Source organism: Leptonychotes weddellii, chromosome 3 (assembly GCF_054177405.1).
Source record: "Leptonychotes weddellii isolate Sample4059 chromosome 3, ASM5417740v2, whole genome shotgun sequence".
In the NCBI taxonomy this organism is placed as follows: Eukaryota; Metazoa; Chordata; class Mammalia; order Carnivora; family Phocidae; genus Leptonychotes; species Leptonychotes weddellii.
Window position 1 is genome coordinate 123170075 of NC_138371.1, and position 18972 is coordinate 123189046.

General features: G+C 39.7%; 1 protein-coding gene and 1 long non-coding RNA gene across 2 annotated transcripts in view; one reads left to right on the forward strand and one right to left on the reverse strand.

Annotated features, from left to right (window-relative positions):
• Nucleotides 1–2095: 2095 nt before the first annotated feature.
• Nucleotides 2096–18972, reverse strand: part of LOC145720638 (uncharacterized) — a 42704-nt gene continuing 25827 nt past the window's right edge. Inside the window, exon 3 of the long non-coding RNA XR_014143759.1 lies at nt 2096–2174. This is a non-coding gene — a long non-coding RNA (uncharacterized LOC145720638). The remainder of the gene's footprint in view (nt 2175–18972) is intronic.
• LOC145720637 (uncharacterized) overlaps nt 15056–18972 on the forward strand; it is a 75685-nt gene continuing 71768 nt past the window's right edge. Inside the window, exons 1-2 of the transcript XR_014143758.1 lie at nt 15056–15097; nt 16994–17113. The gene's annotated coding sequence lies outside the window, so the exon portion shown is untranslated. The remainder of the gene's footprint in view (nt 15098–16993; nt 17114–18972) is intronic.

An 18972-nucleotide genomic window follows, 5' to 3' on the forward strand; every position in this document is an offset into this window, starting at 1 on the left:
TTGGGTAAAATCAAGGGACATAATTGTTGGTAAAATTGTGTTTAGTTTTGTGAGAAATTGCTGAACTGCCTTCCAAAGTAGCGGTACCATTTTGCATTCCCACTAGCAGTTCATGGGAGTTCCTCTTGCTCCACATCCTCACCAGCATTTGGTGTTATCAGTGTTGGGATTTTGGCCAGTCTCACAGGTACATAATGGTATCTTATTGTTTTAATTTGCAATTCACTAATGACATACGATGTTGAGCATCTTTTCATAGACTTATTTTCACAAAAGAATTTTATTAATTTAAATTCAATTATTTAACATATAATATATTATTAGTTTCAGAGGTAGAGGTCAGTGATTCATCCATCTTATATAATTAATACCCAGTGCTCATTGCATTGCATGCCCTCCTTAATGTCCATCACCTAGTTACCCCATTCCCCTCCACCCCCCTCCCTTACAGCAACCCTCAGTTTATTTTCTATAGTTAATACTCTTATGGTTTGTCTCCCTCTCTGATTTCATCTTATTTTATTTTTTCTTCTCTTCCCCTATGATCCTCTGTTTTGTTTCTTAAATTCCAAATATCAGTGAGATCATATGATAATTGTCTTTCTCTGATTGACTTATTTTGCTTAGCATAATACCCTCTAGTTCCATCCATGTCATTGCAAATGGCAAGATTTCATTTTTTTTTTTTTTTTGGCTAAGTAGTATTCTAGTGTGTGTGTGTGTGTGTGTGTACCACATCTTCTTTATTCATTCATGTGTCGATGGACATCTGGGTTCTTTCCATAGTTTGGCTATTGTGGACATTGCTGCTATAAACATTGGGGTGCATATGCCCCTTTGGATCACTACATTTATATCTTTGGGGTAAATACCCAGTAGTGCAATTGCTGAGTTGTAGGGTAGCTCTATTTTCAACTTTTTGAGGAACCTCCATACTGTGTTCCAGAGTGGCTACACCAGCTTGCATTCCCACCAACAGTGTAAGAGGGTTCCTCTTTCTCCACAACCTTGCCAACATCTGTTGTTTCCTGACTTGTTAATTATAGCCATTCTGACTGGTGTGAGGTGGTATCTCATTGTGGTCTTGATTTGTATTTCCCTGATGATGAATGATGTTGAGCATTTTTTCATGTGCATGTCTTCTTTGCAGAAATGTCTGTTCATGTCTCCTGCCCATTTATTGATTGGATTATTGATTGATTGGGTGTTGAGTTTGATTAGTTCTTTATAGATCTTGGATACTAGCCCTTTATCTGATATGTCATTTGCAAATATCTTCTCCCATTCTGTCTGTTGTCTTTTGGTTTTGTTGACTGTTTCCTTTGCTGTGCAAAAGCTTTTTATCTTGATGAAGTCCCAATAGTTCATTTTTGCCTTTGTTTCCTTTGCCTTCGGCAATGTGTCTAGGAAGAAGTTGCTGCAGCCGAGGTCAAAGAGATTGCTGCCTGTATGCTCCTCTAGGATTTTGATGGATTCCTGTCTCACATTTAGGTCTTTCATCCATTTTGAGTCTATTTTTGTGTGTGGTGTAAGAAAATGGTCCCGTTTCATCCTTCTGCACGTGGCTGTCCAATTTTCCCAGCACCATTTGTTGAAGAGACTTTTTTCCATTGGATATTCTTTCCTGCTTTGTTGAAGATTAGTTGACCATAGAGTTGAGGGTCCATTTCCAGGTTTTCTATTCTGGTCCATTGATCTATGTGTCTGTTTTTGTGCCAGTACCATGCTGTCTTGATGATGACAGCTTTGTAATAGAGCTGGAAGTCCGGAATTGTGATGTCACCAGCTTGGTTTTCTTTTTCAACATTCCTCTGGCTATTCGGGGTCTTTTCTGGTTCCATACAAATTTTAGGATTATTTGTTCCAGCTCTGTTAAAAATGTCGATGGTATTTTGATAGGGATTGCACTGAATGTATAGAGCCTCCATTTTTTTGTTGCATCTCATTCATAGCCTTTTTGAGATTTTGACTTGATTAGATTTTAGTTCTTTTATTTCTCCAGAAAGGGATTCTGTAGTGTCCTCTATGCTTTTTTCAAGCCCAGCTAATATCTTTAAAATCATTATTCTGAACTCTGTTCCGACATCTTACTTATGTCCATACTGATTAGGTCTCTGGCAGTCAGTACTGCCTCTTGTTCTCTTTTTTGAGGTGAGTTTTTCTGTCTTGTCATTCTGTCCAGAGAAGAATAGATGAACGAGCGAACAAAATACTAAAATGGTAACAGTGATCCCAGAGAAATATACAATAAACAAGTCAGAAGAGACCCTAAACCAAAAAAAAAAAGAAAAAATTAAAAAAGAAAAAAATAGAGAATATAGTCAGGTGAATAGAACAGAGCAATACACTGGATCCTGCATGTATTTTGATCTGTTTGTTAGAAAACTAGGTCCCAAAATTGTAAAGAAAGAGAAACTTTTATATGTACAAAAATAAAATTAAATACAATGAAAGGATAGAATGTAACTCTAAAAAAGAAAATTAAAGACAGAAAAAAAAAGAAAGATAAATAAAAAAAAGAAGGGATATAAACAGACAGGTGAATAGAACAGAGCAATACACTATACCCTGAGTATATTTTGGTCAGTTTGTTAGAAGAAACTACATCTCAAAATTATAAAGAAAGAAAAACATATATATATATATATATATAAATAAAGTTAAATACATTGAAAAGAGAGAATGTAACTGTAAAGATGAAAGTTAAAAAAGACTTAAACAAAAGAAAGACAGAATATGATCAAACAGGTGAAGAGAACAGAGCCATACACTAGATTCTGTGTGTATTTTGATCTGTTTGTTAGAAGAAACTACATCCCAAAATTGTAAAGAAAGAAAAAGTCATATATATACAAAAATAAAATTAAATACAATGAAAGGATAGAATGTAACTGTAAAAATTAAAATTAAAAAAGATTAAAAGAAAGAGTTGCTAAAATAAGAAATTGGTTGAAAAAGGAAAGAAAAAAAATTAAAATTGAAAGACTAAAGAATCATAGGAAAAAAACCCATGAGTTCTATATACTATTTTCCCCTAGTGCTGGAGTTTTGCAGTTCTCTATGATCGGTAAACTTGGGCTTAGCCGGATGTTTTTGCTGATCTTCTAGGGGAGGGGCCTGTTGCGTTGATTCTCAAGTGTTTCTGCACCGAGCGGAATTGCACCGCCCTTGCTAGGGATCCAGGCTAAGTAATCTGCTCCTGTTTGCCCTATGTGGCTTTTGTTCCCTGAAGGCTTTCCATGAATTTTAGAGGATGAGAATGAAAATGGTGGCCTCCCACTAATCCTACTATGGTTTACTTTCTGCATTTGTAACTGAGGAATAGGCCACATTTCCATTTGAGGTTTGTGGAAAGAAATAGGCCACATTTCCATTTGAGGTTTGTGGAAAGAAAGATCTATTTTATTGGTTAATAAAAACAAATACAGATTTTATTGTTCATGGGAATAAAAACATTTTTGCTGCCACATTCATGAAAAAAAAAAAAAAGAAAGAAAACAGTGGCCTCCCAATCTCCAGTCCCAGACCTGAAAGCTCGGGGCCCCACTCCCAGTGCACCCTCAGAGAAAAACAGTCAATCACTCCTGTCTCCCTGGTCTCCAGCCGCACTCTGTGCTCACCCGGCCTGTGACCGAGCATTTCTATCTCAGGCATGTGACCTTGTTTCAAGTCTCCAAACCTGCAGACTCCTGTGTTGTTGCCCCTGGGGGAGGAAGGAGGGGTCTTGCTGTGGTTCTGCTGCTTGCTGGGCCCCTGTTAGGGTGGTGGCCTGACCATGCTGCAGTTCATGGTATATAGCAACCCTGAGCTGAGAGCCCACTCCTGGGCTCGCTGATGGCAGCCGGCTTCCCCACCCCGATGCCTGGGAACTCTGCTGCACTCAGGCACCCCTCGTCTTCCTGTGACTCCAGGGATCCAGAAACCACACTGTCCCACCTAGGATTCCAACCCCCCTTTGCCACCTGAGCACCTTTCAGGTAGGGATGTACCTCATTGGAGCTGACTTAAAAGAACTAATTTTAAACAATAAACTTGACATCCTGTTTTTGGATTGTCTTTATATTTTATTATGCTGGGAGCCTAAAACAATAGAAATGGTTCCGGGCTTTCTCAAGTTCTGAGAGATTCTGCCTTGAGTTGAAGAAAGAAGAGTAAGGGATGAGGGAGAGAGGAATGGGGATGGTTGTGAAGAAGTACATTGTCAGAGGTAGAGGATAGTAGACTTAAAGAGTGATGAAATAAACTATTAGAGAACAGGGATATTCTTTCCTTTCGTAAAGTTAGTCATTCACTTCTAGTTGAAGGGTGAGCCAGAGTCTCCTGAATGTCTGCTACCTGGCTGTCTGGTGAGTAGGAGCAAACTGTAAAATAGGCTTTTGTGTGTAGCAGTTCCCCTCTGACCTCAGGCCCTAGTGGTCTGAAGTGAGTGACCATCTTTGTCATACAGGAAATGCTTCTGTGTGCTTTCACCTTGACCAGATAGAGTTGCAAAATGTATTGGCCTATTAGCAGGACTGACTTCCACCTTTTCTTTCTGAACGATGACCCATCATAGGGATGCTATTAAGATAAAATGTGATAATGGTGTGAAGATACTTTAAAAAATAAAGTGTTTTACAAATGAAAAGTCCTACAGGATTGATTTTCCATTTTGGCTTCTCATTGATTCACATTTACCGAGTTTATGGGACCTTTAGGATATAGTATTCTAAGTTTAATAGGAAGATTTATTTTGTTTCCCAAATGAATCTTGCTATGAATGCCTCACCACTTTCTTTTGTAGCAAAATGTACCTTGTGGCTACTCAGTAACATTCTTAATAATGAAGAAGTGAAAATATTATTTAACCACAATTTATTACTTTCCCTAAAAGTTTTCAGTTAGCAATATATTTGGGAATTCCCTCTCACATTAAAGATCTCTCTTGATATTCACCTCTAAAACATGAGTTTGAGGTTTTGATATGATTCTACTTTCATAAGTAGAAAATAGCAATTTTCTTATCTTCAAAAGCCTTCAAGCACTATCTTAAATATCTTGTCTACATGTTACATTTTTTCTTTTAAATATTAGAAAGAAGGTTTCTTTTTTGTAATTTTCTTAAGGAAGGTCTGAAAAATGATTATACTTTAGGATGAAATGCCTTAAAAATTGACTAGAATAAGGAATGCTGAGTTGTAGCATTTTTTTTTTAATATTATGGCTAATGTTTATGAGAATAGTCAATGATTATAATGTTGTTTTCATTGAATCATTGAAGGTCAGTAATTGATAACACTTTAAGATTGTGGGAAGAAGTTTTTCATCCAAATTTTTTTGTGCAAATGCATTAATTCTTCTAAAGTTTAACACTAGTCAGGCTTTGGATTAATGTTTAAATAAGCAAAGAAATGTTGACATTGACCAGTTGGATAATTAACCACTGTGCAACATAGTGTACAATTCTAACTTCTATAAATTTTGGAAATATTCATTCATCAATGTTTATATATTACCAAGATTACAGAAGACTACATATAATATCTCCAGATTTCTTACTTTGGAAAAATATTGTACCTTCAAGTAGTTGTGTTTTCAGCCTCAGGGTGAAACTCTTCCACCCTAGAGCTAAGTAATTTTGAGCTAGTTTACTTAATACTGGTGAATGAGTCTGAGGGCTTCAGGGAGTTCAGTTTTTCTTCCTTTCAGTGGGAAGCTAAAAAGGCTTTTGCTTTTTTTTTTTTTTCCTTAAGTAGGCTCCATGCCCAGTGTGGAGTCCAACATGGGGCTTGATTGAACTCACGACCCTGAGATCAAGACCTGAGCTGAAATCCAGAGTTGGATGCTTAATTGACTAAGACACCCAGGTGCTCCCCAAAAGGCTTTTTTTTAATTTTTAAAAAATTTTATTTATTTATTTGAGGAAGAGAGGGAGAGTGCACCAGCAGGGGGAGAGGGAGAGGGAAAGGGAGAAGCAGACTCCCCGCTGAGCATGGAGCCCAATGCGGGACTTGATCCCAGAACCTGGGGATCATCACCTGAGCCGAAGGCAGATGCTTAACCGACTGAGCCACCCACACACCCCTAAAAAGGCTTTTTTAAAAAAGGATTTCATTTTTATGGTTCTCAAAAATCTCAACACCTTAGTAATTACTAAGTCAACATATATTAAGATTCGATACCTAGCATTGCAAAGTAATCACTTGACATTTAATGGTGGAAAGGGTTATCAAGGGGTTGTGTCACTAGTAAAATAATAAATGACTTTTTGGGTAGAAAATTAGAGGCAAATATGGAATTCCCATGGCTCTGTGCTGGGCAGCTGAGTCCTATGGAAAATAGAAGAAGAGAACAGAGGAGTAAATGAATTGGGAAAATGTGAGTAATGCTCCATGTATATTAAATGGACTCAGCAAGGAATGGAGCATTGGTACAAGTTAAATTAAAACACCTTTAAAAATCTGTGTAACTGGTGGGCGCCTGGGTGGCTCAGTCGGTTAAGCGTCTGCCTTCAGCTCAGGTCATGATCCTGGGGTTCTGGGCTCTAGCCCCATGTAGGGCTCCCTATTCAGTGGGGAGCCTGCTTCTCCTTCTTCCTCTGCCCCTCCCCCTGCTATGTGCTGTCTCTCTCTCTCTCTCAAATAAATAAGTAAATAAAATCTTTAAAAAATATTTGTGTAACTTGACATATTTAGAACAGAGCTCATCTTCTCCACCACCTCCTATCCTTCAACCAGCTTCTTCTCTTCTTGATTCTTTCTCAGTTAGTGGTTTGTATGCTCTAAATCAGTTAGTGGTTTATACTCATCTAAACCTGAGGTCTGGAAGTCATCCGAGATTCCTTCTTCTTTGTTAACTTCACATTTGGCACCAAGTCCTATCAATGCTACCTCCTACATTTGTTCCCTTCTCTCAATCCACCAGGTTCATGAAATTACTACAAATGTCTCTGCCGTATCACTTGCCACTCCATGTCTCACCTAGAAAACATCTACTTGCTTTTCAAAACTTTCCCTAAAGATTACCTTTTTCCATTAAGACTGACTGACTCCCGGGCGCCTGGGTGGCTCAGTTGGTTAAGTGACTGCCTTCGGCTCAGGTCATGATCAAATAAATAAAAATAAAAAAAAATCTTTAAAAAAAAAAAAAAAAGACTGACTGACTCCCAACTGTTCCAGTAAAACTGTGGTTCTTAGCTTTGGTTGTACTGGAATCACCTGTGGTGTTTCAAAAAACACAGCTGCTTACAGATACTCTGATCTGATGAGTCTGGGGTGTAGACTGCAGTAGGATTTTATTTTATTTATTTATTTTTTTTTTTAAGATTTTATTTATTTATTTGAGACAGAGAGAATGAGAGACAGAGAGCATGAGAGGGAGGAGGGTCAGAGGGAGAAGCAGCCTCCCTGCTGAGCAGGGAGCCCGATGCGGGACTCGATCCCGGGACTCCAGGATCATGACCTGAGCCGAAGGCAGTCGCCCAACCAACTGAGCCACCCAGGCGCCCTGCAGTAGGATTTTAAAATACTCCACAGGTGATTGATTCTAAGGGGTAGTCAAGGTTGAAAATTACAATAAAATAATCTCCCCCTTGTATTGCCTTCTCTACTGTATCTTATAACAATAGTTCTGAAGACTGATTAAACATCAGTCACTGGGGTGCTTTAAAAATACAGATTTTGGGGGTTCTGGTAGACAGACTCTAAGGCAATCCCCAATGACCCCAACTTCTGGTGTTGAAGCTCTTGTAAAAACCCCTCTCCTTGGGTATGGGTGGGATCTGTGACTAATATTTTGACAAATAGAATATGGCAAAGGTGATGGAATGTCACTCTGTGGTCATTGATTACATCAGGTTAAATAAGTTCCTTGCTAGCAGATTTGCTCTTTTCCCCTTGCTGGCGGCTTTGAAAAAGCAATCTGCCATGTTCTGAGAAGGCTCTGGATAGGGCCAAGTGGCAGAACTGTGAGCAGGTTTTAGGAGCTAGGAGTGGCCTCCAGTCAATAACCAACAAGAAGCCAGGGACGTCGGTGTTACAGCCACAAAGAAATGAATTCTGGTAACAACCTAACAGAGTTTGGAAATAGATTTACTGTCAGTCATGAGTCCAGAGGACAAGTGAGCTCTGAGTGACCTTGGTAGAAGCCTTGCAGAGGACCCAGCTAAGCTGTGCCTGGACTTCTGATTTAGGGAAATAGATAATCAATATGGGTTGTTTTAAGCAGCTAAATTTGTGGTAATTAGTTATACAGCATCAGAAATGAATACAGGGCCTGTTATGCTTTTTCTTATAACCTACCCTACTTAAGGCCTCATTCTAAGATGAAAAGATAGAAACTACTTCACTGGTTAGATATCCGGATGCCTCTGCAATGGCCTAATAGTAATTATCCTCAAACCCTTTAAGCTCTAGGATTCCAAAACCTACCCTTCTACTCCCAAAGTCTATGTGTGAGTGAAATATGTCATTGCTGGGTGCAGTGAGCAAATCCTTGGTGTTTTCAAGGGTATCTGATCTTACAGGAGATACTTGGTAGGAAATGCTGGGATGACCTGTCCAAGAGGTGGTTCTGAGGATTTAGGGGTTCCTGCAAAGAGAGGCCTAACCTGATTGGTGATACCAGGTAGGTAAAGAATTACCATTCATCTTTCTTTTCTCTCTTTTTTAAAAGACTTTATTTATTTATTTGAGAGAGAAGGAGAGAGCACAAGTAGGGGACGGGCAGAGGGAGAGAGAGAAGCAGACTCCCGCTGAGCATGGAGCTCAATGTAGGGCTCCATCCCAGGACCCCTGGACTGTGACCTGAGCTGAAAGCAGATGCCCAACCGACTGAGCCACCCAGGCACCCTCATCTTTCTTCTCTGATGTGAAATCTTCCTATTGACACTTAAAGCCGAGGGCAAAGAGATAGAGTTGAGAGGTCTCTCTGTAGGTGTTCTCCTTTAGGATGCAGGGTTGGAACAGATTCCAGGGCCCCTCAGTGTAGCTTCCTGTTGTTAGCTGTATTCAAAGTTTTGATGGCAAATCAGGGAGGAAGGGGAGGAGATTCTATATGGGGTAAGAGATTATATGATATTGAATTTCAAGGTCCTTCCTGACTCTAAGATTATTTGATTCTAGAATCTGCAGTACTCCTAAAATAATTCTGTGAGAAGGATGTTCACATCTAGGTAAATGCATTGGTCATTAGTACTGGTCTATTGATAAATGTCCACTCAGTTCTCTTATTCCAATAACATCTATAAGTTGGCTGGGCACTTTCTCAGACTTTCTAAATCAGTTGCCTGTTGGAGCTCCATTAATGTTGTCTTTTCATCATTATTTTAGATTCTTTTCCCTGCAGATTATCAAAAAATGAGGTATTGTTCTCTAATAAAAGAAAAGTATTTCTGGTAGGGCGCCTGGGTGGCTCAGTTGGTTAAGCGACTGCCTTCGGCTCAGGTCATGATCCTGGAGTCCTGAGATCGAGTCCCATATTGGGATCCTTGCTCAGCAGGGAGTCTGCTTCTCCCTCTGACCCTCCCCCCTCTCATGTGCTCTCTCTCTCTCATTTTCTCTCTCAAATAAATAAATAAAATCTTTAAAAAAAAAAAGTATTTCTGGTATATTACATTTGGTTCTCATGAGTCACCTTACACTTTAGCATTTAAATTACCGTTTGTAATAGTGAACTTTCTAGTGATTATCCTAACTTGAATTTCACATAAAAAAAACATCAACACACAAAACAAAAAGGAATCCATTTTACTTTTGAAACACAGTAAAGAATCAGTGCCTTTTTAATAGATTTTCTTTCATCATATTAGAGTAGAGACATTGAACATACTTTGGGATGCCTAATGAAGAGTCAGAGGATTCTTATTATTTCTTGGAATTAGTAACCTTTTAACACTATCAGATCAAGGATTGCTTATTGAATATATACTTCATGTCCACCCTGAATCAGGAGAAAAATAAAACACAGTTTCGATACTCAAGGAACTTCATGCCAGTTGAGGAGGAAAGATGTGTACGTGTGAGACAATAGAAGTCAAGGGGACAATTATGCAGAGCACAAATAACTAGTTTAAGGGAGGTTAGAGATTAAAGCAGGCTTGAAGGTTCAAGGAGGATTCTGGACAAATAGCTGCCTAGCTGGGCCGACAGGGTTGTAAGAAGTAGGTGGGAAAAAGATAGGGAGGCAGGTGTTGTCCATCAGGGTGGAAACATGAGGGAAGAAGAAAAGCTCATTGGCCCTGTATTAGTTTTCTAGGGCTGCTGTGACAATATACCACGACCTGGATGGCTTAAAACAACAGAAACTTATCCTTTCACCATTCTGGAGCCCAGAAATTCAAAATCAAGATGGCAGCAGGGCCATGCTGCCTCTAAGGCTGTAGGGGAGAATTGTTCCATGCCTCTCTTCTAGCTTCTGTTGTTCCTGCAATCTTCGGTGTTCCTTGGCTTGTAGATGCCTCATCCCCATCTCTGTCTCCATCCTGGCACAGCATTCCTCCTGTGTCTCTGTGTTTCTTCTTTTCTTATAATAGTCACCTTAGCTTAACAGATGAAGGGCTCACTCTACTCCAGTATGACCTCATCTTAACTTACCTTTTAATTACATTTGCAAAGACCATTTTTACATCAGGTCACGTGTGCAGATTCTGGCAGTTAGGATTTCAGGGTCTTTTGGGAGGACACAATTCAACCCATGGCAGCATCTGTGGGGGTTAATTGGGAAGTAGCAGACCAGCCCTGAATGCCAAACTGAGGTCTTCAGATGTGGGCACTGGGAGCCCCTGAAGAAGGCTGAAGTCCTGCACATGGTGCAGAAGAAGGTGGCATGCTGAAAGCATGGAGGGATATTAATAATTTAAATGAATTTGAAGAGATGGAGCAAGATGTGGAATCGTGTGTATAGTTAATAGAGTGTACATTTTAAAAGTGATACAGCCATATATATGTAGAGACTACATCTGGAAGAATTGGAAATTACAGTAGTTTCCTCTAAAAAGAGGAACTTGGGGCCCTTGGGACAGGAGTGGGACTGGAGACTTAATTTTCCCTATAATTTTTCTATTTAATTGTCTGCTTGATTGATTTATTTATTTTTTTTAGCCGTGTATGTGGATTACCTATACAAAAAGGAACACTGCAAAAAAGTAAAACTGAAAAATAGACGTGAGGCATTTTACTATGTAAAGCAGCCATAAGGTAACTTAACAAAAATTTGAAATATCGTCATTAGAGAATAAATGTGTGTGTTCTCCACATTTAAATTTCTTCATATTGAGTCTTCTAGATCAGGCAACTGCTGTGTATCAAAGGACCAGCCCTTGGTGTCAGCAGATAAGAATACCCAGTTGGTCTGGGTGTTTGAGTGTGATGTTCTCCCTACTCCCAGCTGCCTTTTCTGGTGTCCTCATTGCTTTAAATATTTAACCTTAAATCTGTGTTTTTCCCTTGCTTTAAAGTTTAAAGTCACACTCTCTTCCTCAACGAGTGAAAGTTAAGACTAATTGGGCTGCCAGCACTACCGAGGAGAAGTGGGATGACCTTGTCCCCCACTCTATAGGACTGGGACCTAGAGAACAACTTGACACATCTATTTCTGGACCTCCGATGACTCCCATGGAGGAAAAAGAGGAGGCAGGGCTGTGCTGGTGGCTTCTTTCTGGCAGTGGTGAGTGGGAGAGGTAGATGGGGCAGTGTGGGTGAGACCACGCACAAGTCTGGCTCAGAGGAGACGCATCCACTGAGAAATCTGCCCTGCAGAGGGCATGAGATGAGAACTGCCTTTCTTCCTACACCTCAAATTACTCCATGTGCCTCCAGGCTGCTACATTCCAAGAGATAAGCATTAATAACCATGGAGACTGGTTTCCTCAGATGGGACATCCTTGTCATTTTATCAGGGTTTTCTGGAACATTGCTACCAAAGCTCCAAATAACATAATGCTGCAAAAATCTAATTCTTGGCCTTCCTAATCTCTGGGCAGTTCACACCATGGCAGCCCTTGAAATTGGGGTAGTTAAAATTAGGCAGAAAATTTGCTTTGTTTTTAACTCCTTCAACTGAAAGAGGCTCAGAGTATGCTGAGCAGAGAACCCTGGCCCTGGCAGTGTGGGCCTCTCTGGGCGTCCTGAGCTTTGGTGCAATGCAGCTAGCAAATGTAAGAGGCATCCAGCCTGGGAGTTAATCAATTCAGTTCAGCACACTTGCTGAACACCAGTCATAAGCCGGGTAGTAGGGAAGATAAATAAGGCACAGTTTTCAGTCTCTGGTGGGAAGATATATATATATATATATTAAAAAAAAAATCCAGGTCTACAATCCCTTATGCACATTATTGAAACCCCAAAACCTCATGGAATTGAATTCTTTTTTCCAATAACCCATCTGGCAGCAACACTTGAACTGATGTGAGTCTGTTTATATATATCCTTTATTTATCCCCTTTAGGGTGACTCTTCAAATGTTTTGCTTAAGAAAAATTAATGGGATATTGCCCCAGACCCCACTGGGGATGTTATATAACATTGTTGATTATGCACCAGATTTCTTTTCTAAAATCCAAAAAATTCAGAATATGAAGACACATCTGGCACCAAGGGGTTGGTATTAGGGTCTATGGACCTGTAGCTGTTAAATGCTTCTTTCTCTGGAGGAGAGCCTTCTTTCTCTGGCACCTGGTACCTTCTAGGATGAGGACTCAGGCTACATTGTCTCTGTTTATGGCAACAAACTTTTGTTAAGTAGCAGCCTCAACCTGGCTTTCTCTAGAACTGAGGTTTTCCACCTTTCCAGTTAGGACCCTATAGTTTCCTTAGGCTTTTTGAATAATGTTCTTTCTTCACTGTAAGTGTTGCCTTGCCAAAGACTTATTCCCTTTTCCTAATATTCCCAAATTTCTCCTTGTAGGTATTGGTTAATCCTGGTACAGTTTGATCGTTTCTTTCAGAGCTCTAAATAGTCTGTGTCCTACTTAAGCTATGGACTCCCTTTGAAATAGTAGGTAGACGGGCACCCAGGAGTCAGCCTCCAAAACAGGGAGATTCTGCTCTTCAGACAAAAATAGGCTTTTCCAATCTTAATATAAAAGTGTTTCTAAATAGTGTTGATCCCTCATCCTCTTGTCCTCCCTCCTTTCTTCCTATAGGCAGACATAGGCTTGTGGTAAAGTTTAACTTTAGCAAGTGCCACGTTCTCTTTCTTTGGGACTATGAGCTCACATCAAAAGTGTCTAGGCATCCAGTTCTCTCACTTGAGCGGGACAGAATGACTTGAGTGGTCCTCGTTCCTGTGAACTTTGAGGCTGGGGGAGTGTCCCCCTTGTGCTTCTCTGACATCTGAGATGTAAATCACTCACTGGAAGGGGTGACAGCCTCTTCGAGGGGCTTGAGGAGGCTTTTTAAAATCTGCAGCATTGAATTTAGATACTTCTGTGTGGGGGACACTTGCCTGGACTAGAGGAGGTCACAGGACCTGCAGAGTAGTTCCAGGATGGACTCACCGGATGGGAATCAGAGCGAAAGGCAGGGAAGGTTTTAGTTTTCTAAGGAACATCTAGGAACTAAAAACCAGTATTCACTGGGTGTTATACGCAACTAATGAATCGTTGAACACTACATCAAAAACTAACGATGTACTATATGTGGGCTAACTGAACATAAAAAAAAAAAAAAAGGAACCAGGAAAACCAGTATTCAAAGCGAATACATTTGTAATACATTTTGTTAGCATTGTCTCATTGTCTGTTTCCCATCCACGGCAGGTAGGAAAGCTGGTAAAAAAGAAAAAAAAAAAACAAAAAAAACCCCAACTAGTGTGATTATTTTTAGAGATAGCATGTGAGAGTTCCTTTTACTATTTGAAATCTTCTTCTCTTTCTTCCCATTTAAAAAATTCATCCCCAAATGCAATTCTTCGTAGAGAATTTAGAAAATACGGCCTAGTTAGAGAAGAAAAGAAAAATCCCATTATCTTGCTGCCTAGAAATGACCATTTTTATCATTTTGCTGTATGCCCTTATTGACTTTTTTTCTAAGCCTATTTAAAAACTTCAGTGGATTGATATTCTTGCATGCATATAGTGTATGTCTGTGCATGAAGCATGTGGGTCTATCAATTTCACAATGTCTTTTAAATTTAAAAATATGTCAAGTTCATCTCTTCGTGGTTCAATAAATTTACTCCAATTTGATCATTTTTTCCTGGTTCTAGTATTAAAGAAGAAGGGCCTATGTTTTCTTCTAGGGGTTTTATGGTTTCAGGTCTCACATTTAGGTCTTTAATCCATTTCGAGTTTATTTTTGTGCCTGGTGTAAGAAAGTGATAGAATTTTGTTCTTTTACATACAGCTGCACAGTTTTCCCATCACAATTTATTGAAAAGACTGTCTTTCCCCCCATCGTATATTCTTGCATCCTTTGGGGAGGATTTAGAAATGTTAGAGGGGCGCCTGGGTAGCTCAGTTTGTTAAGCAACTGCCTTCGGCTCAGGTCATGATCCTGGAGTCCTGGGATCAGTCCCACATCGGGCTTCCTGCTCAGCAGGGAGTCTGCTTCTCCCTCTGACCCTCCCCCCTCTCATGTACTCTCTCTCTCTCTCTCTCTCAAATAAACAAATAAAATCTTTAAAAAAAAAAAAGTATTAGAGCTAGTGAAGGAGCCTGAAGGACATTATGGATGAGTTGGGTCTATGTGATTAGGTCATCAGTGTTTGTTAATTGACACTTACTGAAGTTAGACTCCACCCTCTCACAGAGACTGGGAGATAGGGTTGTTATCTTCCTTGATGACTGCATTTCAAAGGAATGACTTCCTGATCCTTGAGGACATGCCTGAGTTGGGAACTGGCAAGAGGCTGGAAGAAGAGTTACATCTCCACGGGGCAGAGAAATATTCACAATAGAAAGTTTCCAAAGTAAATGTTCTACGGAAAAGGAGGTCAGGGTAACATAGTCAGGAAGAACATGTAAAGTTTAGTCCGGCTTAGGGGACATTAAGACCATCTTGGTCAGTGGAAAGCAGTGGCAAGCTGGCTGAGACCCTGGCAGACTGTGGTCAGTAGGGACTCAGGACCTGGTCAGTAGGGACTTAGAACATCCCTTCTGTTCCAAGAAGAGTGTTAATAAGTAAGTAGCTTAGTGTATTTTAAACTGCATTTGCATTAATTTATAGAGAAGACAGTTCAGCCCCTAATGGACTTTCAAAATCCAGGCCCTTTTACTGACAGCAGTCTTTTAGTAACTTATTCTCTTATGAAAATTAATTTTTGAGCTTGAAACAAGATGCTAAATGATTTTCAGCACAGGGGATGGTTATGTTAGATGGAGAGGGACTAGCAGAAAACAAAATGCTCTTTCAGTGTTTCACATTTAGGATTAATCAGACTCAAGAAAACCAGTTCTCTGGTCACTGTTACTGGTAGTTACTCTTCCCTCAGGAAGCTACTGAAACACAGAGTGTTTATAACTCCTACTTCACGGGAATGTATTGTTTAGCATAATGTCCTCAAGGTTCATCAATATTGTAGCACATGGCAGGATTTCCTTCTTCTTGCAGGCTGAATCATATTTCATTGTACGTACCTACTGTATTTTCTCTGTCCATTCATCCATCAGTGGACATGTAGATTGCTTCTATGTATGGCTATTGTGAATAAGGCTGCAGTGGACATGGGAGTGCAGATAGCCTTTGAGATCCTGTTTTCAGTTCTTTGGATAAATACTTGAAGTGGGATTGATGGAGAGCAACACTGGAAGCTGACGAGTAGGTTTTGAAATCATTTTAATTTTCACTTCCTACAAGTAGTTTCTGATCGAAATGCTGGTGCTCGGTAGAAAAGGATTCATAAGGAATTTATGTAGAAACATGGAAGGTGGGTATAAGGGTTTTAGAGTGAGAGAAACAGGTGTTTTAAATAGCAGGTGATTTCCTTTCCGTTCTCCCCAGGCTCGTGCAGTGGGAGGTGGCCTACTTGTGTGGAAAAAGGAAAGAAAGCTCTGGTGCTTGGTTTCTACAGGCTCTGGGCTAGTCATCAAGGGGTGCGTGGCCCCTGAATTTATTTGTGAAATGTGTGCATGGGGCAGTCTTTGGCTGTCTCCAGATGCCTGGGAAGTCTGTGGCTCAGAAGGAGCTGAGAACCACTGACTGTCTTGTTCTGTCTGGTACTCACCGTATGGCCTTGGATAAATCACTTGACCCTGGAGACTCAGTTCTTTGAGTGGATGATGATGAACATCTCACAGGTTTGGTATAAAGGCTAATGATCAGATGAAAATATAAAATGTTCTGACATTTAAAGGCTTAATAATTGTTTATTTTCTTTTCTTCCCTTCCCTCCCAAGCTTGTCAGAGGAGAGCCATTCTCTGGGGAATTAGGGAACAGTGGGTTCTGCTCTGAGCTCATCCTAAGAAATGTTAAGGCTAAGTAACTTCAAAGTTACAGGAAGAAGAATCCCCCAAAATTTAAAATTTAATACCCTTTGCTGCTGTGATCTTACCAGAAGCAGCAACAAAAGCCCCAGAGAAGTGCATCCAGCTGGGGTTCATTCTGGGAAGCATTTCCTAAATTTAGGCCAGTGCAGGGAAGACACTGGGCACAAGGTCACACAGACCCCACTGTCAAAGACACTCAAAGTGGGGCATGCCTCCCACTTGCTAAGGAGGGACATTGGGGGCTGTGAGAGTCCACTGAGCCCCCTGGGGGAGGCAGAAGTGAACTACTCCTTAGACTCCAGACAAATCTTTTCTGTTTATTTTATGAGCATGAGCTCAGTTTTGTTGTTGCATCTCAGAGGGGAGCTAACGAAAGATGTTAAATGAACGAGCAGTATGGACCTTCGTAACAGTTGGACGGGGTGTGGGAACAGTTCCCACTTGGAAAGAAAGGTCCATAGTAGGACCCTCAAACTTCCCTTTGTAGCAAAATCACTGTTGAGGTAAAAGTGCAAGTGTGAAATTATAAAGAGATGAGCTGGCAGTAGGTTTGACTTTTTTCTTTCCCTCTCATTTATCTTGCATTTCAGATAACCAACTAGCACATGATGATTAAAAGAGGATGCCGTGTCCTTTGCCTTCTGTCTACCGTGGAGGATGTGTGAAATGAAGTGCTAACATGAGGCCACGGGAGAAACTTCCGGGGAAATGTAAGTGCAAACTCAGCTGGTGGGAAGGCACAGTGAGCTTTTTGTGTTATAGATTCTTCCTTGCTCAAAATTCAACTACAGTATTTATATACTCTATACATTATAAACTTAGTATAAATTCTAAACATTATTATACATATTCTATATATTTCCTATATGTAGTATATATTACAAATATATTATTTATATATTTAAATTTTATATAAAGTAGTTATAAGTGTGTATTTCCCATAGAGAATATGTATTATATATTACATGTAGTTTTAAATTTTATCATATAGTTAATATTATATATATTTGTTACATATAAAATAAAATTAAAAACTGCTACTTTCTCCCATCAAGCCATGTATCTTTTTTTTTTTTTAAAGATTTTATTTATTTATTTGAGAGAGAGAATGAGAGGGAAGAGGGTCAGAGGGAGAAGCAGACTCCCCGCTGAGCAGGGAGCCCGATGCGGGACTGGATCCTGGGACTCCAGGATCATGACCTGAGCCGAAGGCAGTTGCTTAACCAACTGAGCCACCCAGGTGCCCCAAGCCATGTATCTTGTTTGAGGCCTTTGGAAATCACCCCCACAAAGATCTGGAAGGGAGCTAATTTGCACAGGGTCACAGAATCAGTCAGGGTAATTCTCTAAACATGCTCACAACTTGACATGCATTTTTTCTATCTGAATTGCCAGCAGGTGTTTCTTAAGGAAAGAATGCTTTCACCTGACCAATTTCCTTGCATAGATTTGAGTCACATTGTGTTATCCTAAATTGCCTTGGGGAGTTAAATAATGTGTTGTCGCTGAGCAGAATTTTCAGTTTCTTTGGGGGTTGGATATTGTCCAGGTGCTCATTGAATAGAGATATTTGGGCTATTTTTACCTCATTATTAGAATGAGAATGAATCCCTCTTAGATTCTCATCTTATAAGGTGAGATCTCTCAACTAGTGATTTTTTTTTTTCTCTGAGAGAGTAGACATAAGCTAAAATTTTAGGAACTTCTTAGAACTGAAATACCATTTAGCTTTTCCTCAACAAAGAGTCTGCAATTATAAATAAATCATTTGTTAATCTTATAAGGGTAGTATCTAATTCTATATGGAAACATCCTCTGGCAATTCATTTGTGTTTGATGCTCTCTCAGGGTTTCCATAGATTCTGATCACAGGCCATGTTTATGAACCCTCTTTACAAAATACAGCCTAGAGCTGAGCAATTAAGATTTTAATTTTATGCAGCTTGATTGCTCTCCTTCACTTAAAAGAAGTGAATAAATGCCTACATCGAAGAGAAACGTTATTAACCTTTTTTGTTTGTTTGTTTATCAGACTTGTATAGCTTGCATCAAAATACTCAGGTAATGTTACAGTTTGGCTTATCTTATTATGTGCTGTGAATTTTCTCTCTAACTTATTGATAGTGGTTTGCATACAGCAGGTGCTCAGTATTTCTTATAAACCTATTACAATTCATACCAATATTGCCTTTTTGATCTTATTGCAGCATCACACTGATCTTTCATTTAATTTAACAGCTTTACTAAGAAATAATTCACATACCATAAAATTCACCTATTTAAAGTGTACAAGTCAGTGGGTTTGAGTATATTCACAGTCATACGACCATCAACAGTATCTAATTTTAGACTATTTTCATCTCCCCCCAAATCCTGTACTCTTAGCAGTCATTCCTTATTTCCCTCCAACCTCTCTAAACCGAAGGCAACCACTAATCTACTCTGTTTCTTTAGATTTGCCTATTCTGGACTTTTTTTTTTTTTAAAGATTTATTTATTTATTTGAGAAAGCGAGAATGAGAGAGAGAGTACGTGAGAGGGGGGAGGGTTAGAGGGAGAAGCAGGCTCC